Here is a 24,447-nt window from a genome sequence, read left to right as displayed (position 1 = left end):
GAGCCCTGGCTTTTGACCATTGTCCATGGGGCTTCCTTTTTCTTTCTTTCTTTCTTTCGTACTGGAGATTAAATCTAGAGCCTTCACACTAAGCTATATCACCTCCCCCCCTTTTAGTAATTTTTATTTTGAGACAGGATCTCACTAAGTTGCCCCAGCTGGGTTTAAACTTGCAGAGGAGGAAGTTAACTGTTTTGAGGTCTCAAAAAGGCACAAATAAATAATAATATTTTAAAATATCATGCTGGGGAATGCAAATCAAAACTATGGGGTTGGGCTGGGGACTTAGCTCAGTGGTTCCACTGTGTGCCTAGAAAGCGCAAGGTCCTGAGTTCGATCCCCGGTACTAAAAACAAAACAAAACAAAAAAATTATGGGGTTGACCTGGAAGGGTTTATCTCCCTTCTTGGCTTCTCCCTCTTCCTCTGCTTCCTGTCGACAACTATGGACTAAAACAGGAGCCCAGATAAACCTCTCCTCCATTAAGGTGTGGCTGTCAGATACTGCATCCCAGCAATGAGAAAAATGAGTATGACACTAACTATTCAGCCCGAAAAAGGATAAAATATCCCTATCTGTGTCAACACGGACAGAACTGGGGACCATTACATTAAACGAAATCAACCAGGCCTGAGACAAGTACAGCACAATCTCACTCATGCATGGAATCTAAAACCCTTCATCTCCTGGAAGTTGAGTAGGAAGGTGCTTACTGGGGCCTGGTGAGACTGGAGGGGAGCTGGGTGGGGAAGGCCGATCAGGGGAGCTGAGATGCAGTCAGACGGGAGCGAGTTCTCCCATGTGCCACTGTACAGCCTGTTGACTATAATGGCGGTCTACTGTCTAGTTCAAAAATATATGAATGAAGTAAGAAGAGAGGATTCTGAATGTTTCCACCAAAAGAAGAACCCACTATTTACAGGCTAACTTGGCGGCGCGGATGACCCTACAGGTCAATGTGGCTTGCGATCTTTGCTGTGGCATTCATGGGGCTGATAGGGCAGTCACTTCCGGCGTGGAGCAAGTGCTTCCGGGGCAGGAGACGTCTGCGTGCAAAGCACCGCTGGGAGGCGACTGTTTGTGTAGAGAAGCTGATTCCTTCCCCGTCCCCCTGCGAGAGTCTAGGAGACTCACAGAATAGCGTCAGTGTTCGGGACAAGAAGGGGCCTTCCAGGAGTGTGCATTTCACACCCTGCCCTCCAGGAGGGTGCAAAGAGCCTGATGTGTCTCATTGGCCAGTTCACTGAGTGAACATCGCTACTGCGACCCGATTCAGCTTTGAGGTGGTTCGCCAAGGACTTGGGGCTGGCTGTGCGTTGACAGCCAAGGGACCCGGGGAAGGAGCAGCACCCGAGGCATGCAGGGGAGGTCTGGGGATCACTGGCCCTTGTCCCGCCCACTGGGAGACCTGGAAGCCGAAGCTCACCGGTGGCTGGCAGAAGCGTGCTGCAAGGAAGAGATCATCAAAGAAAAATCTGGAAAACATTCAGGAACAATTTGCAAAAGGCACGGAATATGCGGTCCCTTTGGGGCACACGGAGCCCCTGTTGTGTATCCCACTTCTAATTCCTTAACTTGCACCTTCAGAAAAATGACAAAAGGAAGTGATCAGAACGAACTTTAAAACTCTGCTACATAGGAACTTGGAGTGGCCTGCGGAGCCTGTTCAGGCCTCGGTGGGTGTGTGCATCTTAGCACTCAGGGCACTAGGGAGCCCCGGCCACCACCTCAGGGAGCCCCTCTGCTCCTGCTCCCATCTCACTACGGATCCTAGCGCCTCCTCCTGAGGGCCACCCTGCCCCACTGAGGGCGGATCTGTCCCTGCTTGATGATGTCGGGCTGCATGGTGCTCACGCCGGTCCCCAGGGTTGCTCCCTGCCCAGGCCTGTCACCGCAGTGCGAGCGCTCCACGGAGGGCAGCGTTGCCTCAGATGTCCCGCGTCTGCTTCTCTAAGTGATACTCCGGCCACGTGGCGGCGGCCCTGGCTGCTCTGAAGGCGGTGGTCACTAACCTCAGACCTTGGGATAGTGCCTGGCGTCCCTGCTGACTTTAGGGGAAAAGCCCACCCCGTGGAGGCGCAGTTGGTCAGGACCTCGGACAGGGACCCTGGCTCCAAATCGTTATCCGCGCCTTCTCTGGTTTTTCCCTGCTTTCCTTTCCCTCTCTTCCGGGCCAGCCTTGAGCACGAAGCCTGGGAGGCGTCGCCTGGCACCTTTCACTGTTTCAGCACCCGCAGGCAGGGCCCGAGGTGGAGGCGGGGATCTGAGTCTGGCCTCACTCCGCCTAAGCTCTAGCTGTCCCTGGGGTCTCCTGCCAGACCACAACGTGGGGGCCGAGCTTGTGGGCCCCAGCTGGCCCCTCCTGAACATGCGGCTAAGCTCAGCATGGTGACACTCCTATAACCCAGCAGCACTCGGGAGCCAGAGGCTGGAGGGTTGCTAGTTTGAAGCCAGCCTGGGGAATATTGCGAGCCCCTGGCTCAAAACAAAACTAAACTAAACTAACACTGTGACTGCCTCTCTGTCGGTCCTTCTGTGCATCTGGAAGCAAGGGTGGCTGGACCACACTCTGGGATCGAGACTGATGAGCAACTCTATGCGCTAGACACGGGACATTGTCAGCGTCCTGTGCTTCAGCCCCAGCTGCCACTAGCTCTGTGCCACCAAAGGTCCAGCAACAAGATCCAGGGCTTGGAGGGCAACATCATCATCCCAGGTAAGCTGAAGTGAGGAGTTACCGGGATGGGCAGCAAGAATGAGCCCCCTGGGCTGGGGATGTAACTCAGTGGTGCCGCCTGCTGCCTCAACTCCAAGGACCCGAGTTCCATCCCCAGTACTAAAAAAAAAAAAAAAAAAAAAAAAAAAAAAGAGCCCCTGGCTGTACCCTCTTTCCTGGCCTGTTTGCTGGTGCATCAGGGCCCCCTCGTCTGAGTGTGATAAGGGGTCGCAGGCACCACCAGAAATTGATGGCAGAGCTCTAGACATTAAAAAACCTGGCTTTTACCTGGCCCAGTGGCAGGGACCTGTAATCCCAGTACACTGGGAGGCTGAGGCAGGAGGGTCACAAGCTCAAATCAGGCCTGGCCAGCATAGCAAGACTTGTCTCAAAATAAAAAATAAATAAACAAAATAAAGCTCAGAATGTAGATCAGTGTGAAGGCCCTGGGTTCAATCCTTAGTACTGCAAACAATGAAACTAAACCTGGGTTTCCAAAAGAAAAACCAGTGGGGCTGGAGGTGCTGCTCAGTGGTGAGCACAGCATGTAGGAGGCGTGGGCTCCGTCCTCAGCACCGCACACACAGGCCTGAGTCCTGTGGTCAGACCTGCCCATAGGTGACCTTTGTAAGACTGCCACATTTAGAAAAAAATGCAAGCAGGATATGCCTTTAAATGAGAATGCCGGACAAATGATAACTTTTAGAAGTATGTCCCATGCAATTTTTATAATAACACATTATTTGTTATTCATCAAATTTGATTCCGTGTCTTGACTGTGGGCAAGCTCCTGGGCCTTCCTGGGCCCGCACTTCTGTATGTGGGCCATGTCGGGCCCTGCCCGCTGGGCCCTCTTAGTCAGTGTTGAGAGGCTGTTGGTACCATCTGGCGGCACGTGTGCCTTGGCAGTCAGCACAGGTCAGGTTCGATCCCGTCCCCTGTCCCTAATTGTGCTGTAACTGCAGGAAAGTTATTTCACTTTTCTCTGTGCCTCAGTATTATCAGCTACAGAAGGAGATAATGATGGTTCTTACAAAGCCGTGGGACCAATAAATAAGGCGATCCATGGAAATTGCTCAGCTTGATGCCTGGCTGGTAACAACAAGTAGTATCCTATGCCATTAATACTCATAAGGCCCTCCTCCCTCCCCCCATGAGCCATGTATCAGTCACTGTGTCATTGCTGGGACCAAATACCCAACACCCACAGCTTAGAGCAGGAGAGGTTTACTTTGGCTCATGTTACCATCTGTGGTCGGCTGGCTCCAAGGCAGCAAGTCATGGTGGAAGGGCCTGGCAGAGGAGCTGCTCAGGGCATGGAGGACAGGAAGCAGGGAAAGAAGGGAGGAGCCAGGAGGAAGACAAACTCTCCCGAGGTCACCACCCCTGTGACCCCCCCCTCCCAGTAACATTTGGCTATGGATTCTTCAGTGGATTAATCCACTTATGAGTACAGCACTGCCACAATCCAAAACCTCTACCGCTGAGCACATGAGGCTTTGGGGCCGTCTAGATCTAAAGTGTCACAAGCCTTCTCTGTCATGAAGCTTCTCCAGCCCATCCCATAGGCACTGATCCCCTCCCTCTGAATCTCTGCCATCCTTGCTGATTTCCCCAGAAGCTGAGCCACTGGTTATTTTTTCCCCTCGGTGTTGTTTGCCAACTGCCCCATTTCTGGACGTCTTGTCCCTCGGGTCAAACTCAACACCTCAGGCTTCTCCTCCAGCCTCTCTCTTAGGTGTTGGAAACCCTTTCAGGAGCTCTCTGTTGACTAACTTTTACATTCCATTTGTTATTCCACTTTCTGTAGCTGTGACAAAATACCTGAAGAAATCAACCTCAAAGGAAAAAGGTTTTTCTTGGCTCACAGCTTCAGAGTTTCCACCCGTGATAGCTTGGTGCTGTGACCTGTGGGCCTGTGGTGAAGAAGAAGAACATGGCGGGGAATGCAGAGCAACAGAAGTTTCTTATCTCGTGGCAAAGGGGACAAGAGCATGAGGGATAGTGGGACACAGAGTAGACAGGAGAGAGAGAGAGAGAGAGAGAGAGAGAGAGAGGAGCAGTGTCTCCCAAGGCCACATGCTCCCAATGCCCTAACTTCCTGTCACCAGGCCCCACCTCCTACAGTTTCCACCGCCTCCACACAGGTCACAGGCCCAAGACCAAGCCCTAATACATGCCCCTGGGGACATTTGCTGTCCAAGCCCTAACAGCCATTCTGCCCTTGAGGGCCAGGAGGGTCAACCCTGTGTAGCCAAGGAGCACATTCCTCAGATCCATCTTCCTGTGCATGTGGCACCTGGAGGGCCTGTCACCGCCCTGAGCTTGTGCTTAGGTTCTGTGTGGTCTCCTTCTCCCAGGAATCCTTTTCTAGACTCCTGCTGAGGAGACGGGGACTCCGACATTATGGAGTTGTTCAACACAGGGCCGTGGGATCAATCGACAGAAATGCATCGGAAGTGTTCCCTGACTCAACTGTGTGCCTCGATGTGTCCCAGACAGGATCAGAGCAGTGAAATACACCAGGGAGTCTCAAAATTGCCAGACTGTTAGCATTTAAAACAAGAAATACCACGATGGTTGGCCTGGAGACGTAGCTCAGTTGTAGGGCACTCGTCTGCCGACCCAGATGAGGCCATGGGTTCAATGTCTAGTGTGGCAAGAGAAGAAAGAAGGAAGGAAGAGAAAAAGCAACAAAGAGGGAGAGGGAAGGAGGAAGATTTATGCAAAGTACAGAGTAGTTTAAAACTGCCTCCAGGTTGAGGCGTAAATACCATTTTAATATTCTTCTGCTTCTGGACAGTAAACAAAAGCACTCTGCAATGACTTGATGTTCTTCCAGGTGGCTGCGTAAGTGGCTATCGCTGAGCAAACTTGTCAGAGGGCGTTCCTAACAGCACGGTGCCATGTCCTGACAAGGCAGTGGATGGGGAGCTGATTTCCCAGCTCAGTGGTAGTGTGGGAACGGATTCCCAAACTCACCTGGCTGCTAGAGAAGGAAAAGTAGAAATCACAAAACCTGGCATGTTGGGGCCAGAGGGAAGCGGAGAGCCAGGCCAGCTTAGGAGCTCATTATGGGAAGGGCCTTGGTGTTCCAGAGGGCTGGCCGGGGCCGCTGTGCTGAACAGCAAGGCCTCAGAAAATATCTGATTACTGGGATGTTTCTTAAAAAAAATTATTTTTGAAAATAGTGTCCTGCTATGTAGCCCTGGCTGGCCTCAAACTCATGGTGATCCTCCTGCCTCAGCCTCTGGAGTGCTGGGATCACAGGCCACCGCCACCACACCCAACAGAAAAAGCCACATTTGGAAACCAGCACACAGGCACTGAGAGTTGAGACACCCCTCTTTCTCAACTCCACAGAGACAGGAAACGGCTGCATGGTCACCTGGGGCTAGAAGGCAGCTGCTTACTGACACAGGGTTTCATTTTGGATGAGGACAGGGCTCTGAAATCACCCATAAGGATGAGCAACTGCGTGAATGTACCCGGTGCCACCACTGTCCACTCCACATGGTTGACACGTGTGGGGTGCAGATTCCATCTTTTCCTGCCCCAGGGATGGACTAGGGCCACCACCAGCTGCAGCCAGCCCGAGTTATGGCTTAAGGAACACCTGCATTGACGGGTCTTCCACTGCCTTTGAAGCTGTCAGCAGAGTTTCAGTCTCTGTCAGCTTATTTGACCAGGCGTTGAGCTCTCGACGATCTTCCCGCCAGCCTCGGAGGGCTGAGACCTCAGCTGTGCGCCACGTTTGACTTGGCACTGGCTCCTTTTAAGGAGGACTGTCCTCCTCCCAAAATTGGGGATACACTGAGCTAATTTCCTTGAAGTGGCTTTTCACCTTCAGGAAAAGGAAATAGGAAGTGAAACCTTTTTCCATAGAGCCCGTTAATACCATTTTAATGTATTTAAATTTCATGCATACTTATATTTCAAAAGATTAAACAGATCTCAATAATAAATAGATTTAGAGTGATTAATGCTCAGCAGTCTATAGGTATTTCGAGACAAAAGTCTTTCAGAGGACAGAGTATTTCTGATTCACCAAACTTTTTTTTTGGTTCTTGGTTTTTGAAACAAGGTCTCGCTATGTCGTTCGGGCCGGCCTTCAACTCACAGCTATCCTCCTGCTTCAGCCTCCTGAGTGCTGAGATCATAGGCGTGTACCACTACACCCCGCTAATCCATCAAGTTTACCAGTGAGATAGGGCTGGGGATTTAGCTCAGTGGTTCTGCTGTCTGCCTTGAAAGCTCAAGGTCCCAAGTTCAATCCCCGGTACCAAAAAAAAAACAAAACGGCAAACAAACAGTGAGATAGGAGCTGTGAAATGACCTATCCTTGGTCCTCTTCGGAGTGAAGGGAGCAGAAGTTAGGGAGATCCGACGGGTCTCCCTTTTCAGTTATACTGGAAAGGGGCTGCAAATGCCCCAGGCCGGCTGGCTTGTCTATTCTGGAAGAAAACACAGCACAGCCGGGCAGGCGCCAGCTGCTCCCGCTGGAAGCCACACACAGCCGGCCCTGACCAGCAGCCCCAGGCCCTGCGCAGCTCCTCAGAAACTCCAGGGGAGGCCGGGAGAGGACAGGGCTGCTGTGGCCCTGGGGCCAGAGCCTCGCTCACCAGAGCAGACACAAAAGTGCTGAGCGCTGGGGAGACCCAGGGACTCTGTCCTGGAGCGAGCCACATTTGTCCCGTGGCATCTTTTACCCTCTGGCTAAGAAAAAGTAAAAGACTGGCAGGAAGGAACGGGCTAGGATAGAAGTTGGTTCTGAAAGTGCAGTCCATGGGTCGGCAGCCATGGCACTGCCCTGAAACTTATTGAAAATGCAGAATCTATGCAGTTGTGGTGGCCCATGCACCTGTAATCCCAGCTCGGTTGGGAGGCTGAGGCAGGAGGATCGCAAACTCAAATTTGAGCCCCAGCCTGGGCGATTTAGTGACTCAGAAAGACTCTGTCTCAAAATAATAAAAATACGGTGGCACATACCTGTGATTCCAGCAGTCTGGCAGCTGAGGCAGGCGGATTACCGTGAGTTTGAGGCCAGCCTGGGCTACATAATGAGTTCAAAGCCAGCCTGAACTACATAGCAAGACCCTGTCTCAAAACTAAACAAATAAATTAAATAATAATAATAATAATAAATGAAAAAGGGCTGAGGGTGTAGCTCAGTGCACAGGGCTGGGATCCATCCCCAGTACCCCCCTCCCAGAAAGAAGCAGAGTTGCAGGCCCACCCAGCTCTACTCACCTCTGCGTTTCCACAGGGCCCAGGGTGACCACAGCGCCTGAAACCTGGAGCAGAGGCAGTGGGGGTGGGCACTGCTAAGTTGGCTCAAGCTGAGCGCTTGGTGCGCTTTAAAAAGCCCCAGAGTTCCGGCGGATCAGAGCGGAGTGCCGTGGTGTTTCCCAAAGCTCCCAGTGACGCCCAGTGACTCCAGCATGCCCCCAGGTCTGAAGCCAGGGCTCTGGGCCCGGCACCAGCAGAATGGAGCCCAGTGTTCCTGTACCAGGCAAGGACTCAGCGCCAGGCTCTGCACTGAGCTCACGCCAGCCCAAGCAGTTTGTTTGATTTTGTCTTTTGAGACAGGGTCTCGCTGTGTAGTCCAGGCTGGCCTCGAACTTGTGGTAAGCCTCCTGCCTCCGCCTCCTGGCGTGCAGGCCCTGGGGTGAGGGGGCCAGAAGGTGGGGGCAGGGAAGGGTTGCCGTGGTCTTCGGTGGTCACATTCGGACCACATCTTCACAGGGCCGCGGCAAAGGGGAGACACGAGGACGCTGCAGTGAGGGGCGATGCTGGGAGTGCAGGTGGCAGGTGCTCTGCACCCTCCCAGCTCTGCCTAGGAGGAGGAAACAGCCGCCAGCTGTGCAGACAGAACCGCAGTGGAGACTTCCCGCTTCTGTGTAAAATGTGCCGGGGGTAAAACCGCAGTCCTCCCTGCTGCACCGACCAGCTGCTGCAGACGGGAGGGAGCTTCTCTTCGGGAAGGCCTCCTGTTCCTTTGGAGGGGTGCTCTTCCCCTCCTGCCTTGGCCACAGAAAGCCCCTTCCGCACAGGAAAGCATTTTCTCCACAACGACAAATCACCTCTGCATTTGGGTAAAATATCTAAGAACTAGGCTCATTCCCTCTCCTAAAGATTGTAGGTTGCCAGCTGCTGTTTGCCTACCTTTAAGAAAATCAGGCTGGGCATGGTGGTGCACACCTGTAAACCCAGCCCTGGGGAGGCTGAGGCAGAAGGATCCCTTCGGGTTCAAGGCCAGCATGGACTACATGGTGAATTCAAAGCCAGCCTGGACTATATAGCAAGACCTTGTCTCGAAAAATACACAAACCACATCTAGCCAAGTGTGGTGGCATACCCTGTCATCCCAGCTCTCGGGAGGCTGAGGCAGGAGGATTGCCATGAGTTTGAGGCCAGCCTGGGCTACATAGTGAGTTCAAAGCCAGCCTGAACTAATAGCGAGACCTTGTCTCATAAAAAACAAAAAAAGGAAATCAGATCTGTGATCACGCCTGAGTTTTTCCTTTGTCTCAGGGTCCTATCCCTCAGGCCAGGCCAAGGTTCTGGTTGTTAGAGGGTTGTCTCTGGCTTCATGAGATCCCGTGCGTGAGGGCCCAGATGAAGGGCAGTTGTCTCCTGCTACCACAGCCAGGTGCCGGGAGGCGGAATCAGTCACTCAGAGGTGCAGCTGTGGAGGGAGGGGTGTCACCCACTGGGGCAGCCACGGGCTGTGGGGCTTCCACATGGGGAAGAGGAGCACAGGCCGGGAGCCCACAGCTTCGATCAGCCAGACCGTGGCTAGCCGGCGTCTGTCCTGCTGCTGGGCTCACGCCCTGTCCCCAGCACTGATTCTTCACCCCTTCCCTTGACTCTGGGCAAATCACCACCCTTCCAGAATATTCCAGAGTCTGCTCCTGCCATGGGCTCTGGGACAGGCACCCCCATGTGTCCTCCAAGCCTGGAGCACGGGACTCACCCCCTCGCTCACCAAGGGGGCTGTAGACAGCCTGACAGCACCTGGGCCTCACAGAGCCCATGGCCCGGGGTCCAGCCTCATCATGGGAACAGTGGAATCTCAGACACTGGGCACCAGGCAGCCAGAGCCCCAGCTTCCTCATCCCGTTGCCAGGCAACACAGGATGCTCAGTTAACTTTGCATTTTAGACAAACAAAGAAAACGATGTATGTGTGTTGCAAGTACTGTATGGGACGTGCATCATGGTTATATCTAGATGTCCCCAAAGGCTCTGTGCTCAGGGACGGGGCTCCTGGCTGACTTGCTGTTGAGAGGCGGGGCCTGGGAGGGTTTCTCTTCCTTCCCAGCCCCTCCCCTCTCTTTCTGCTTCCTGTCTGCCATGCTGTGAGCAGCTCTCCTCTGTCAGCCCCCTGACTTGGAGCCATTGGACAATGAACTAAAAACATGAGCCAAAATAAACCTATCTTTTAATTTGTTGCTGTTGAGGATTGAGTCCCAGTGACAAGAAATATGACTGAGACAACACATTTGTGTCCAAAAAGTATTCATTGTTGCTAGGTGTGGTAGAGCACACCTGTTAATCCTGACACTCTGGGAGGCTGAGGCAGGAGGATCACCTTGAGTTTGAGGCCAGGCTGGGCTACACAGAGAGACTCTGTCTCAACAAACAAGTAAAAAGGGTTGGAGTTGCAGCTCAACTCAAAAGATCCTGGGTTCAGTTTCCAGTACTGCAAAAACAAAACAAAACATTATTCATTGTTTTTCTGAAATTCAAATCAAACTGAATATCCTATATATAGCAGCACTAAACTCCCGGCAACTAGCCAGGGACTAAACTCCCTGTGCGACTGGGCTCCCACAGGGGTGGCTGACGGCCGGACTGAGCCCACACCTGCCCTCACCTCTGCACCCGTCTCCGAGACGGTGCCCGCTGCAAGCCCGTCTCCACCTCAGCTGCTTCCTGTGCAGCCCACCGAGGCCCACTCTCTGCCTCATGCAAACGCTGCCTGCGTCCCGAGATGAGCGGGGGCCTCACTGCCACCAGGCACCCTGAGAGGTGAAGCGCTCAGTAGCCTGGGTGGCCAGAAAGTGCCTCTGCTTCTGTCCTCCGAGGTGCCGGGGGCTGCATAAAAATTATATGTAATCTTTGTCCCTGGCCCCTGAAACCCCAGTGGAGAGCCAGTTGGTCACAAGAATGGGCGGCCCAGAGCCTCCGCTGCTGTCTAAAGTGGAGTGATTTTTTTTTTCTTTTGTGGTACTGGGGATTGAACCCAGGGGCTCTCTACCACTAAGCTACACCTCAGCCTTTTCATTTTTTATTTTGAGTCAGGATCTTATTAAGTTGACCATCAGGGACTTGAACTTGCAGTCCTCCTGCCTCAGCCTCCCTCAGTGCAGGCATTATGGGTGTGTGCTACCGTGTGGGGCAATCTCGTAGGACTAAGCCCTTTAACCTAATGCTAGGTAGGTAGTGATGACGGGATGGGATGGGATGGGACAGGACGGGCTGAGATAGGACACCCGGTGGAGACTGCGGAGATTTGGAGAACCCCGCACATTTGGCATTACCAGTGTTACATGCATCGGGCAAAGCTTCCCTTGGTGCCTGATGCACATTGCTAGCTGGCCAGTGTGTGGCCTGGGCCTTGCCTTGTCATCTCTACCCAGTCCCCCTCTGCCCTGCTGGGACAGTCCCTGACCTGCACTTCAGCTCCCTCCTCAAGGGCCTGACCTCTCACAGGAGCTCAGATCCCATCAGCGACAGCCCTGCAGCTGTGACTTCCTGAGCCCTGGACATGCAGGGGTGGGGCTTTCCCTGTCTTCGCCGCAGGACTGACTTATCTGTCCCCACCCTGTGACACCCTGCCATAACACCTGAGGGTCGTGATCAGCTCAGGTGTTCCCTGGCATCTCTCTCCTTCCAGAGCTGACTCCTGCAGTTCTCTGTGTTTCTGAGGCCATCTCCTTGATGCTCTGATTGGGTGAAAAACTGGAGACTTAGGTTGCTTCCAGTCACATGGCTCAGCCACTTCCCATCTCCCACCTGCTGCTTGAGGAGACCCACCAGTCATTTGTAGGATCTGCGGACTCCAGCTGGGTGCAGATGCTTTGCAAACAGGGGAAGGAAGCTGAGTATCCACAGTGAAAGCTCAGGCCTAGTGGTGGGTGTCAGCAATAAGCCCGTTCTCCTTGCTTCTGGGGATCTCAACCCTGTTTCTGGTGCCTCTGCCCTGGCTCCCGTGCGTTGCCAGATGACTGACTCTCTGGGGTTCTGGGCAGCTGAAGGGAGGGAGAAGCTCTCACCCCAGGGCCCTTGCCCTGCCTGGTGCCTGGTGAATGCCAGGTGCAGGGACACAAACCTGCAGATCCTTTGCCCCGAGTTCGAGTTCGGGGAACCCAGAGGCTGAACCTGCCCTGCAGGCCTTCCCTGTGGTGCTGACCTGCAAGCCCCCTTGTGCTTCTCAGCACTCCTCGCCTCAGGATGGACTCCTCTGCCACCCTCCTTTCCGCCAGCACCCTCTGTGCTTTAGTGCTGGCTCCTAAACCTGCGTCCTCACCGCCCTGCCCTCCTCTACCCAAGGCTGGCCCAGACCTGTGCCCGCGCTGGGCCATGGCCATAGCAGCCAGGTCCAGAGGGCACCAGAAACCCTGTCTCCAGGAGCCTCTGGGGAAGAGCACTTCATGGAGGCCCCCTGCAGAGCTGGCTGCTGAGGATCAGGCCCAGGGGTGTGGCCGTGCAGGGCCCTGGGGATACCACCTGGGCCACTTCCTCCACTTCTGCTAACCTGTCTTGCTGGGGTTTGCACTGGGAAATGATCTCCAGAGACAGCTTTTCTCCCAGTCAAGAAGAGCCAGTGGCCACGAGCAAGTGCCTGGTGTGCTCAGCAGGCTCTTCACCGAAGCATCCTGCATGCATCTTATCACCGGGCAAGGAAAATTGAAGAGAACTATGCTCAGGGTTTCTTTGGTTCTTTTGAGACAGGGTCTTGCTACGTAGCCCAGGCTGGCCTCAAGCTCCTGGGATGACAGGCATGTGCCACTGTTTCATATCTGTCAGTTGGTTCCTATAAAAGCTGACGTTAATAGCATCTCCCATTTATATAGCACATCACAATCTACAAACTGTCTGATTGTTTCTTTTTAATTTTCACAAGAAATCAAGGTTACAATGCTGAGGACCTGCATTACAGATGAAGAAACCAAGGCGCAGAGAGGTGAGGCGACTGTCAGTGCCCAACAGGAAGTAGCAGGGCCAGGACTAACCCTCAGGAGCCACCACAGCTAAATCCAAACCTCTGAAAGTAGCAGCTGCTTTCCAGAGCTCCGCTCTTCTAAAACCTGAGAAAATTCTAGTGCTTGACCTCCCGGACTTAGGATGACCTTTTTGGCTATAGTTTGTGTCCTACCCAAAGCCAGCCTTATTCCGGGAGCAGAGATTACAGGGGGTGCTCCCAGGCCCCACCCAAACCAGGAAGAGCTCCCTCCCAGGCTGATGGATAACCCAGTTCCACAGGGAAGACAGCTCCAGGGAAACCAGCACAGCGGACTGGGCCTGAGCATCTCAGTCCACGTGTGAGCAGGCAGGGCGTTCCATAAGGAAGGAGGAGGAAGACAGGTGGGGATAGAAACAGAGGATGCCGGGAAAAAGAGCTAGGAACCTGGAAAGAACGATAGTCAGGATGGAACCATGAGCAAGAGGGGAAAAGAAGTAGAATGTGGTACATGAGAAAGGCCCAAGAGGTTAAAAATAAATAAGCATTTAGTGATGCAGAAGGAAGGATAAAGAAATGTGAGGTTGTGGATGACTAATGTGTATCACACCCCAAGACCAGGCCAACAATGAGCCTGGAACCAGCTGGTGCCCCGGGTCCCAACCATCTAATCCTCTCTCATGTGCTCCATGCTCTCAGCATTTCACACATCGGACAGAGGAGGAGCTGATCCAGGGCCATGGAATTGTCCCTGGGGCCACTCAGCTGGTGACGATGTCCTTCAGCCCCGTACTCTCTCTGTCACTCGGTAGAGGGTATCTGGCCTCGACACCCAGTGTTCGTCGCCCAGCGTTCGCAACGCTGCTGTCGAGTGAGGTTCACAACCAGTGAGAGTGATCCTCACATGCGTGTGCGTGGGATCTCTGGACAGGAAGTGGCAGAAATACAACTTAAACCAACTAAAGCCACAAGGAGATTCCAGGCAGTGGGCTGAGGGCACCCAGGTCGAAGGGTCAGCGTGGCAGCGGAGCCCGGGGTCAGGTCCAGGAAGCCTGTGTGCCTTGAGGCTGCCCCGCTCCTCACAGTGATACCTTCTTGAAATTCCTGGAGCAGCCTAATACCCTCCCACACTCCCGCCTCCTTTTGCAGGGTGGTCAAACAGGACCCCACAGCTCACCCAGACTGGAGACCCCAGAAACTCGGCCCTGTGAGTAGACACCGGTGCAGGATGACAACTTTGAGCCACGAGTGAGGACGAGGTGACTCCACCAATCCATCCATTCATGCAGCAAATACTCACTGAGCACCTGCTATGTGCCAAGCACTGCTCAGGCAGCTGGCAGCATCAGTGACCAAGACAAACCAGGTCCACTTCTCATGAAACTCCCATTGTGTTAAACAAGAAATAAAGAAGAAAAGATGAAACGTCATGGCCACTAGGTGCTCTGCAGAGGGTTAGACGGTGGAGTTTGGTAGGGGGCTACTGTGGGTCGTGAATCAGCCAAGGGTTCCCCGAAGAAGGTGCCAGTTACATCGAGTAAATATGAAGCAGGTCCTGAGGTCATGGCGCGAGCACCGCAAGGTACAGGGAGCAGCCAGGGCCGACGTCCTATGCTGGGGACCAGCTGGCATCTATGCAAGGGACGGCCCTGTCCCCAGAGCCGGTGCAGGGCAGGGAGATTCTGCCGATGCTGATGGGCAGGAGCGACGTGCCCAGGGGATTGTGCTGGAGACCAGGGCAGGCTTCACGTGACAGAATTGGGGGCTGCTTTCAAAAACATCACTCGGGCTGCTAGGAGTGTGTGATAGAGGACAGAGCAGTCCATGAGGGGACAGTGGGGACATCCAGGCTGTTTGCCCCAGAGCTCCTGCGGGCCTGCAGCAGGGTGATCCTCCTCAAATGTCAGCAGGCACCAGAGTCCCAGGCCCCATCCCCAAGTCCCTGAGCCTGAAGGGAGTGCCAGGAGTTGGCACTGCTGATAGCCCCTCACCCCGCTGTGAGTGCATTTGGCCCAACTCAATGCAGGAAGCAGACTGGTTCCAGCTGCTTTTAAAGACAGAGTCGAGGACTTCCTGACAGATGGCACTTGCAGGACAAGGGGCTCAGAAACACCTGGCGGATTAGCTGTGCAGCAGCGCAGTCCACATGTGTGGGTGACCGACACGCAGCCCCAGCTTCTGTGGCACTCGGCAGTAGGCTTACAGCCTGGATGGAACAAGAAAGGGAAAGGAAAGCTGGCACATTTGTCCTCCTGTGAGGCGCATCTTTTGCTGCCATCGCCCTGGGACATCAGGCTCCAGTTTTTTGAGCCTCCCACCCAGACCCCCAGACCTGCACTGGGGACCCACGGGGATGTCCAGGCCTTGGATCTTGGCTGCATCCTTCACCCTCTTGTTCTTTGGCTTCTCGAGCTGAGTGGCTACTCAGGCCCTGCAGCGGGAAGACACCACTATGGCTCTCCTACCTGTGTAACAAACCCCTTGCACAACTGTACACTTACTTCCTGTCCATTCTGTTCCTCCAGGAACCCTGACCAACATGGCAATGTGGCCGGAAGTGAGGGGCAGCTGGGGGGGGGAGCAGAGGAGGGGCCCCCGCAGGGAAAGCGGGTGTCAGGGTGACAGGAGCTCCCCAGGCTCCATCCCCACTGGGGCTCTTCCCCAGCTGTGCCGAGAGGTCCATGAGCAGCAGGAGCTTGGTGCTTTCTCTCAGGACTGCAGCAGTGACAAGTGGGGCCCTCAGATCCTGCTGCCTCCAGGCCTGAGGTGGTAGCAGCATTCGAGAGGACTCTGAGGAGGGAAAAACCTCTCGCCATAAGGATGAGCCCCCGCCCAGTTAAATAAGTCCCCAGGTCAGCGAGCCCTTGAGGCTGGACCCACTGCCAGTTTGCAGGATTAACCCACTCCAGCCACACAATAAACAAGGTCTGCTGTCGGTGCCTACTCGGGTGCATCCTCCTGCCTCACAGCTGTGCTCTGAGGAATCATGTGGGCTGTGCCCCTGCATCCCTGGATGTGGTGCCCACTTCTGGTGTCCTGCCCTTCCTTCCTGGCCAGGCCGGATCTCCCCACCCGAACCCTCCCGCAGGGCTCAGCACCAGCCCCCTGCTACTCCTGCTCCTGTCCCCACCCCGCACTCCAGTGCTTTGGGCATCTGCTGCTCTGTGTGAGGTCCACGTCTCCCCTGGCAGATGAAGGTCCTTGGGGGAGCAGCTGTCTCTGACATCTCGGGCAGCCGCTGGTCCAAAGCAGGGCTCAGTGGACGCAGGGTGAAAACCACGTGACTCCAGTGTGCTTTCAGCTTTCAGAGAGCCCCTGGGTTCTAAAGGGGGAGCAGGCTAGGACCTTCCTGTGCTGCAGGATGTCCCTGCGGGGCTTCTGGGCTAGTTGTTGAGATTCCTGGTGGATGATTTCAAGCCCCTTGCATTGTTACGCACACTCTGAGGAAGGAGCTCTGGGCGGCTCTGCTCAGGCCAACAGCGAGCAGGCCCTCATGAATGTCAGGAAACACAGCTCCAACTGCCACCAGCGGCAGCCTGCACACAGCCTGTCATGGCATTGGCATCTCCTGCCCGAGACAAACAATTCCCTCACCGCTGTGGCATTCGGCACCGCTCAGAGCCATGCCAGGCCCGCTCACCAGCACGAGCACCTTCAGACAGCCTCGGCCTGGGGCCTGCAAGAGGTTTGGAGATTTGCTCTCCCAGGGCTGAAAGGAGGGAGCAGGGGACCCACAGGGGCACTAAGAAGCTGCCAGATTTCGGGGGTGTCTTACCACGCCAACCTAGAACAGAGCATCTAGGGACAATGAAATGAAATTTACCTCTTGATGAAAATTAACAAATTGTGACAAACCCAAGGTATTTAATGGATCCAGATTTTAGATGTTCTCCTACTTCCTGTGGCCTCTGAAATGTTGTCCTAGGGGAAGCTAAGTTATTCCCGGGTCCTCCACTACAAGCTGGCAGCAGAGAAAATCATTGAACTGATGCAGCATCATACACTGAGCACCATGAAGTGTTAGGCATTCAGTAATTCACCAAAAAAAGAGAGACTAAAGCTTGATGTGTTTTATTTTTCGCAGTACCAGGGACTGAACCGGCGTCTGGACACCACCGCCTTCCCCATGGGTGACCCCTGGGTGCCACGCTGCCGCCTTGCGGCCCTGGCCCCAGTGGACGGTTGCAGGTGTTAGCTCACCTGTCCGCCTCCAAGGAGCAGCCTCTGGTCCTTACCGCCCGCCTTGATGGCTCTCCACCCTGACCCCTGGTGCCCTTGTCCCCCACTCCCGCACGCCACTCCAGCCAGCAACCGTCCCCTCCTCTGGAATGTGAGCCCTGTTAGGCCCCAGGCTCCCACCAGACTGAAAACCCTGCACTCGAGATGTCCCCTGCGCACAGTGAGGTCCAGAGGAGGCACCACGCCCTTGTCCTGCGCTCACGTTGCCTGCCCGCCCACAGTCCTCTGCCATCCTTCCCTGCCTTGCTCTGCGGCTGTGCCCCTGCTGAACCCCTCGGAAGGTCCCCAGCCGTCTGTACCCAGCATGCCCTTTCCTGCCCCTCCTCCTGCCCAGCCGCCCCAGCACCTTGAGACGGCCTCCCTTGGCGTTATTTCTGCCCTTTGCTTTCTTCTCTGAACCCAGGGCCCCAAGCACAGGAGGCAAGCGCTCCTCCCCCAGCCACATCCCCAGCCTGATCTGCATGTTTCTGTCGGGCTTCAGCCTCTGGCCATCTTCATGTCTCCAGTGCTCAGCAACCTGGGTAAGGAGGACGGACCAGCCTCCCCGGACAGTCGCTCAGGCACCCTGGGGCAGGGCCTCTGTCCAGAAGTCTGTGGACTTGGCAGTCCCTGTCTAAATCACGATGCCATTTAAACACGGTTGGCGCTGTCCCTGACTAAATGCTGATCGCAGCATACTCTTAGCTGGCCAAGTCCTCAGCTCACCCCCTTCCCTTTGTTTTAAAGCCCGAGTACTTGGAGGAGCTGCAGCTGAATCCCGAGGAGCACAGAGGGTCTCCTCACGGTGCGGCGCCCGGGAGTCCGGCCTGCCGCTCTGCTCAGCCGCACAGCTCAGGGACACTGCCCCGGGCGGGAGCCAGGGCAGCCCGGGGTCCACATGGCCAGTCGCCCCGGGGAGACTCCAAGGATCCGAGAAACCGCAGTTCAGTGCCAGCCCAGAGCGCCAGCCAGGGCTGGGCAGGGGGCACCTCAAAGAGTAGTGTCTGAATGGGAATGGCTCGAAAACCACAGAAACACTAAAGCCCTCACATTTTTGCTTGACTTTTTATAAAGAATTGTAATAACACGTACATAGCAAAATTTATCAATTTAACCTCTTTTTTTTTTTTGAGACAGAATCTTGCTATGTAGCCCAGGCCGGCCTTGAATTTGTGGTGATCCTCCTGCCTCAGCCTCCTGAGTTCTGGGTTTACAGGCGTGCGCCACCACGCCTATTTGAGAAGCAGCCAAACTGTTTTCCACAGTAGCTGCATCAATTTCCATTCCCACGGGCAATGTGCGAAGTTTCATCTCTCCACATCTTGGCCGCTTGTTTTCCATTTTTCGGTAGCAACCATCCTACCGGGTTTCACGGTTTGAATTCCATTTCCCTAATGGCTAAGGACGGTGAACATCTCTCATGAGCTTTTTGCCGTCTGTACATCTTCTGTGGAGAACTGACTATTCCAAACTTTTACCCATTTTTCCCCCTCTGGGTTGCTTATTTGTTTTGTTGTTGTTGACCTCTGCTTCCTTGTAGATTCTGGGTATTAATTCTCTTGGATATATGATCTGCAAATCTTTAGGTTATTTTTTGAGACAATGATCATTTTCTCTTTTTAAATTTTTATGTCTATTAGTGCATCGTGCATACACAGCGATCACGTGACATTCCTCGTGGGGAGTTAGTTGGTGCTTGTACACACACAACTTCATGCACCTTCATCCTTTCCGTGTCTTCCCCCTGGTCCCTGCCTGCAAAAGCTCCATCTCCCTGTTTCCCACCAACTACTCGACCTTCTAAACTTCCAGGAAAAAGCTGTGATGTTCTAATGGCAGCCTTCACGCCCACCTTCGGAGCTATGCTCTGTCCTGCCGGCCCCGCGGAGTGGGTAGCCCACCAACAGTGACACTGGCTGGAGTGAGGGCCACAAGGCCCAGTGCAGAAGGGCAAGGATGTGGAGCTGAGTCTTCGGCCTCGCTATTTGAAGAGAATTAAAGCACTAGTACATGTGTGGGTCTTAGAACAATTCTCTTTGGGGTTCTTTGGGGGCAGGGGGGACAGGGTCTCGCTGTGCAGTTCAGGCTGGCCTTGAACTCACTATGTAGCCCAGGTTGGACGCAAACTCGAAGCGATCCTCCTGCCTCAGCCTCTCAAGTGCTGGGACTCTTGAGAGTTAGAACAATTCTCGCCTAACTCTCTTAAAACTGTATGTCAGAGCTGGGCAAGAATCACAGATGTGACGGGCCAGTGGTGCACACCACAAAACAACAAAATGAAACAAAATGTGTAATGTTCCACCACTGGGCACCCAGCCATGGAGGAGCAAGGTGACTATCGGGGAGAGACAGATGGACAGCGTGACCCCAAATCTGCCGCACACAGCCGCTGTGCGGTGAGGCAGGGATAGCCAGCCGCGGCCCCGGGGACGGAAGGCGTACGGTGCTATCTATCCTGCGGCCAGGCCACCGAGGCCAGCCCAGAGGGACGGGAAGCTGAGGTCCACGAGATAAGGGCGGCCAGGGACTGGCTTGGCATCGCCTCACACCTGTCCTCACACCTCCGCCCCTTCTCAGGTTTCAGGCGCCTTTCGGCTCCTTCCTGCCTCCCTGCACTTCCTGGCACCCACTCCTGTCACACTCATGGGCTCCACACAGCTGCACGGCCTGAGGGTTAAAAGTGCAGGCCGAGGCTCACTCCAGAGTTAAGGGCTTTCAGCCCTGACTGGCCAAGCTTGGTGCGTTCCTGCAGAGGACCGTAACACTGACCATGCCCACGGCGGGCTGTGGCGAGTCAGCCCCACAGTGGCCGGTTTACAGAAGCGAGGCTGGCCGAAGCCCATGTGCAGAGGTCAGAGTAACTCACACCCAGATTCTGTTCCCACGACTAAAACCTTCTGACTTCTGATTACAGCCCTATATTTTGTCTACTCTGTTCCTAATTTGAGGATGCTTTGTCTTGTCCTTTACGAGCCTTGTTTACATTAATTTCCATAGAAACTGCACGTAGCTCGGCTTTACCCCAACTGATTGCCGATAAAAGTCAGAGCCTGGGACTGGCCAGGGCCTTTGTCGGTTGCATCGGCGTTGGTCGTCCTGGCCCCTGCCCTCTCTCCTGGTTCTGTCTCTTAGTGTATTTGTTTCTCAGGCCTGCGTCGCATACTGGGCAGGACACTGGAACCTGACTGCAGGGGTCTCTGGTACATCCCCGCCTCCCTCAGAGCCTGGCTGCCCGGTCATCACCCGGGGATGCCCTGCCCATTCCTGGCGCCAGGCCAGGCTCTCGGGCAGGCGGCAGAGCAGTTTGGCCGGGCCCTGGCGGAGCGGGCCAGCTGGGAGTGAGCTATTCTTAGCTGCAGACCGGGTCTGGGCCCCACAGCTGCTGTCCGCATTCCCACCCGATCCTCCTCCAGGCGCCAGTTTTGGGAGCAGGGCAATTACTAACGCACTGAAATCCGGGTGGGGCACAGGTACACTTAAAGTTACAAACCATGCTAACACAGTGTTCTGCTGTGCAGACTGGAAGGCAGCGTGTGCCAGGGCGACCGACAACTGCAGTTTCCTGAGGTTGCCGGGACTGGGGCGGCAGTGGGAGGTTCGGGGAGGGCGCACCTAGGCAGGAGCAGAGGCTGGCGCTGGCCTGGGGAAGAAGCCTCAGGGCTGGAGTGAGGAAGGGGCAGCCCGCTGTCTCCTCCCTGCATCTGAGTGAGTGAGGCCTGGAGACCGAGCCACACGTGTGCGGGAGGTGCTGGGACTTGGTTCTGGCACCTGGAAAGCCAGCCTGTAAGCTGAGCCCTACACTGCCCTTGCAAAGCAAAACCAACCAGCAAAAGTGCCTGGCAGTGCTGCGCTGTACCGGGCAGATCACAGGGATAGTTCCTACAGCGAGAGCGGCATCCCATGACCTTTTCTGGGGCTGGAATGGGGGCCACTGGATTCCAGCGGAAACTAAACGAAGATCTTCAGGCCTGTGGCTCAGAGGAGAAGCCCTTGTCTCAGGTCTGGGCCTCACTCTTGTCCAGCTGCATGAAATCAAGTGAAGGCCACACGGGGTCACTGGCCCACGCTTATCTGCTAGCCCGTGCCGCTGGCTTGACTGAAGGTGAATGCCAAGCCCCAGCCGCTCCGCACCAGGTCCAGGGTTTCTGCCTGAGATCCCTGCAGCAGGTGGTCAGAAACCTGAGTCCTTTCCCTGGGAAGCACCAAGTTCCAGCCTCCTGGCCCTATGGAAGCTCGTGCAGTGTGGCTGAACTGTGTTGCACTGCCTGAAATACAACATTGGAGAAAACTGGAAAACTAAGAAAAACCAGAGTTGTGTGTGTACCCGTGTGCACGGGGTTGAACTCAGGCTCTTGCACGTGGGAAGCACACACAGTGCCACTGAGTCACATCCTTGTCTCCCAGTGGTATTTCTGAGCGGGGCTGGAATCCCTCGCACACACATGTCGATTATCTGCCTTGAAAACTCCGGAGCTCCTCCATCCAACTCAGCCTCCTAGGGAGTCTCCAGATGAGTCTCTGGTGCTGGTCTTCCTGTCTTTCCTCTTGCGTCTCCTTGGAGATGCAACTCCAAACCTGCTAGGTTTCCGAAACACAAGTTTGTGTTCTCTAAGATCGAAGAATGAACTCTAGGAACAACAGGTTAAGAGTAGGAAAAGTTTATTGAGAGAAGGAAAGCTTCTAAGGGAGACAGAAGGAGGACCAGAAAGTGGGTTGCCTGCTGATCCTGCTTCTCAAAGGTGTTTTACGGGACAAAGCCACGAGGTGAGGCAGGTTCAAGGTGGGACAAAACTACAGTCAACCAATAAGATTACAAGTACAGTCGCTTAGGTAACACTGATCCAATGAGAAATCACAAGGTGGGCAAAACTATGATCAACCAATAAGATTATGACAAGTATAGTCCCTTAGGTAATATTGATTAGATGGGGATCCAGTGGGGAAACAAGTCACATAGCAAACATACCAGGAATGAGCAAGGGTTTTCCATGGTAAGGGGTAGGTCGGGGATCTTTCCCAGAAAATCTTGGTCCTCACCCAGGTGATTGATACCTATTTAGAACATCAATCACTGCTGTTCATTCTACATGGGTGTGGCAGTTTCTCTCCTTTTACAGTGCTGGGCTTCAGTGAATGGGTCTTCACTCTCCTCCGTGTTGGCTTCTCCAGGGCCGGGCCTGTTTAACCACCCACAAGATATCTCATTAACTTACCTATTCTACGATGCCCTCATCTTTCCTTCTGCCTGTGCGGACATTTCTGGGGAAAGTAAAGGTTCGCACAGCAGCTGCTGAGCTGGAGGAAGAGTTGAGAGGGCTTGCATCAAACTGGGCCTCGGCTTCCCCTGGATCTGTGAGCGTCCTCCCCGAGGGCCATCCCAGGAGAGCTGTTGTGACCTCAGGAGGCTTCTGGAGCCCCCAGCTGGGGACCCTTAGTCCTCGAGTCTGCAGCCCCGCACCGAGCCCAAGGGGAAGCAGGGCACAGCTGCCAGCCCTCTGCCATCTCTGGAGCCCTGGGGCAACAGCTCTGTTCCTGCTCAGTGGTCCTGGGATGCCGACGTCAAAGACTGGAGTGACTGAAGCAGTGTGGGTAAGCACAGGAGATGAGGCCACCGGCCAACAGCTCCCAGGGACCACGCAACCCACTTCTGATCAAAGAGGACTCCACGAGGTGGAGACCGCCCTCACGGCCTGCTGATCTGCAAGCCTTCCTGGGGCCCTGCGGGAGGGGAGGCTGTAGTGGAAAGAACCCGGGGGCTCCTGTCCCCCAGTCCCAGCTTTGGAATTGGAGCGCTGGGACAGAAGAGGAAACCACACACACACACACATACACACACACACACACACATCTAACTAGGCTCCCCCAAGAAAGCAAAATCTCTTCCTTACACATGGGAGTCTGGACAGCGAAACGGTTTGGGTTCTTTTTTGTTCTGTTTTTCTGTGTGCTTGGGAACCATACAGACAGACAGAGCCAGGCCCATGTTTTTGCCACAGAGATGTTTACAGTACAATTAAACGAGGCCCAGAGGGACTTGGCTAAACTTTTTGCTCCAAAGAACAAATCTGAACTTCAATTCTGGAAGGGTTTTGGGATACCGTGGAGGGGAGCAAAGAACCCCACTAATACCCTTCTCTCTTTTTTTTTTTTGGTACCAGGGATCGAACTTGGGTCCTTCCGCTTGCGAGGCAGGCAGTGGAACCACTGAGCTCAATCCCCGGCCCATTACCCTTCTCTCTTGTGCTCTCCTCTGAGGGTTTTTTACCTTCCCTGCCTCACCTCTCAGGCCAAACAGACTGCGAGTCCTGACCCACAGGAAGCCCAGCGTCTTTTGAGTTTCAGTTGCAGAACTGTCCCGAGGCAGGGGCGGAGCAGGGCCCAGAGGCCGACCCTGGTTAGCACAGACACCGTGCCTATGACACAGCGGGTTGTCCTTCTGTGTGGTCATCCTGCAGCCATGGGACAGTAGGCCAAGGAGGCTCCTCCAATCCCCACGGTCCAGGGCCACAGCCTGCTCTGACCCTGCTGCACCCACCAGACCCAGGGCAAACTCCCAACTGTCCTGTGCCTCAGTTTCCCTCTCTGTAAACTGGAGGTAACAGTGGTCCCCAGAGCTTCTATGAAGGTGGAAATGGGGACACATTGCTCAGGACTGTGCCAGGCATGCTGTGAAGTTTGATTTATTATCGTGACGTCACCACCCAGCAGGGAGGTCACGGAGGCAGGAATAGGCCCTCAGGGTGGCCATGGGGTCCCCTTCCTGCCATGTACATAGCAGTGGGCTGGGGACCACAGACAGACACCACAGCCTGCACGTCCCAGCTGTCCCTAAGCGGCCTTGTGTGAAGCATGGCTGGCTCTGAGAAGCGCCCAGGGAGACCTCATGTGGCTCCAGGGCCCGGTCAGGCCCTGTGCTCGATGCCGCCTCCTCCTGCAGCCTGGCCCAGGCCCTGTCCTCTCCGGAGAAGTCAATGAGCTCTTTCTTCAGCAATGTGACACTGGCCGGGCCCCGTCTCCACTCAGGGGCACTCGGACTCCAGGCACCACCCCGGGCTACTCCAGGCCTGGCTTGTCCCTCACCCTGGCAACCCTTGAGGGAGTGCTGGGGCCATTGCTAAGGTAACCACCCCAGCCCGCCGGGCCGCGCCTCCGGGGCTGGGCACAGTGGGCCCAGGATTGATGCGTCTCTTCTCGGCTGGCTGGAGCCCCTCTGGGACTGCTGTCCTCCAGCTGGTTGTGTGCAGCCTGAACCTGTGGCCTGGGTTATCAGGACACACAGTCTACACCCGGGGTCCAGGGACAGGTGTGAACAGGGCTCCTTTCAT

At 54.8% G+C, this 24,447-nt stretch overlaps 1 long non-coding RNA gene across 1 annotated transcript; it reads left to right on the top strand.

The window, feature by feature from the left end:
• The first annotated feature begins 378 nt into the window (after positions 1 to 378).
• LOC110350310 (uncharacterized) lies at positions 379 to 14,627 on the top strand. The gene is made up of 3 exons (XR_002396781.2): positions 379 to 2,716; positions 12,848 to 12,907; positions 14,054 to 14,627. It is a non-coding gene; the product is annotated as an uncharacterized LOC110350310 (long non-coding RNA).
• Positions 14,628 to 24,447: the final 9,820 nt, after the last annotated feature.

This window comes from Heterocephalus glaber, unplaced genomic scaffold (assembly GCF_053883595.1).
Source record: "Heterocephalus glaber isolate CG9 unplaced genomic scaffold, H.glaber_assembly_v1.0 deba00001556, whole genome shotgun sequence".
Classification (NCBI taxonomy): domain Eukaryota; kingdom Metazoa; phylum Chordata; class Mammalia; order Rodentia; family Bathyergidae; genus Heterocephalus; species Heterocephalus glaber.
Note: the sequence above shows the minus strand (reverse complement) of the source record. Positions and strands in the feature narration are given on the sequence as shown.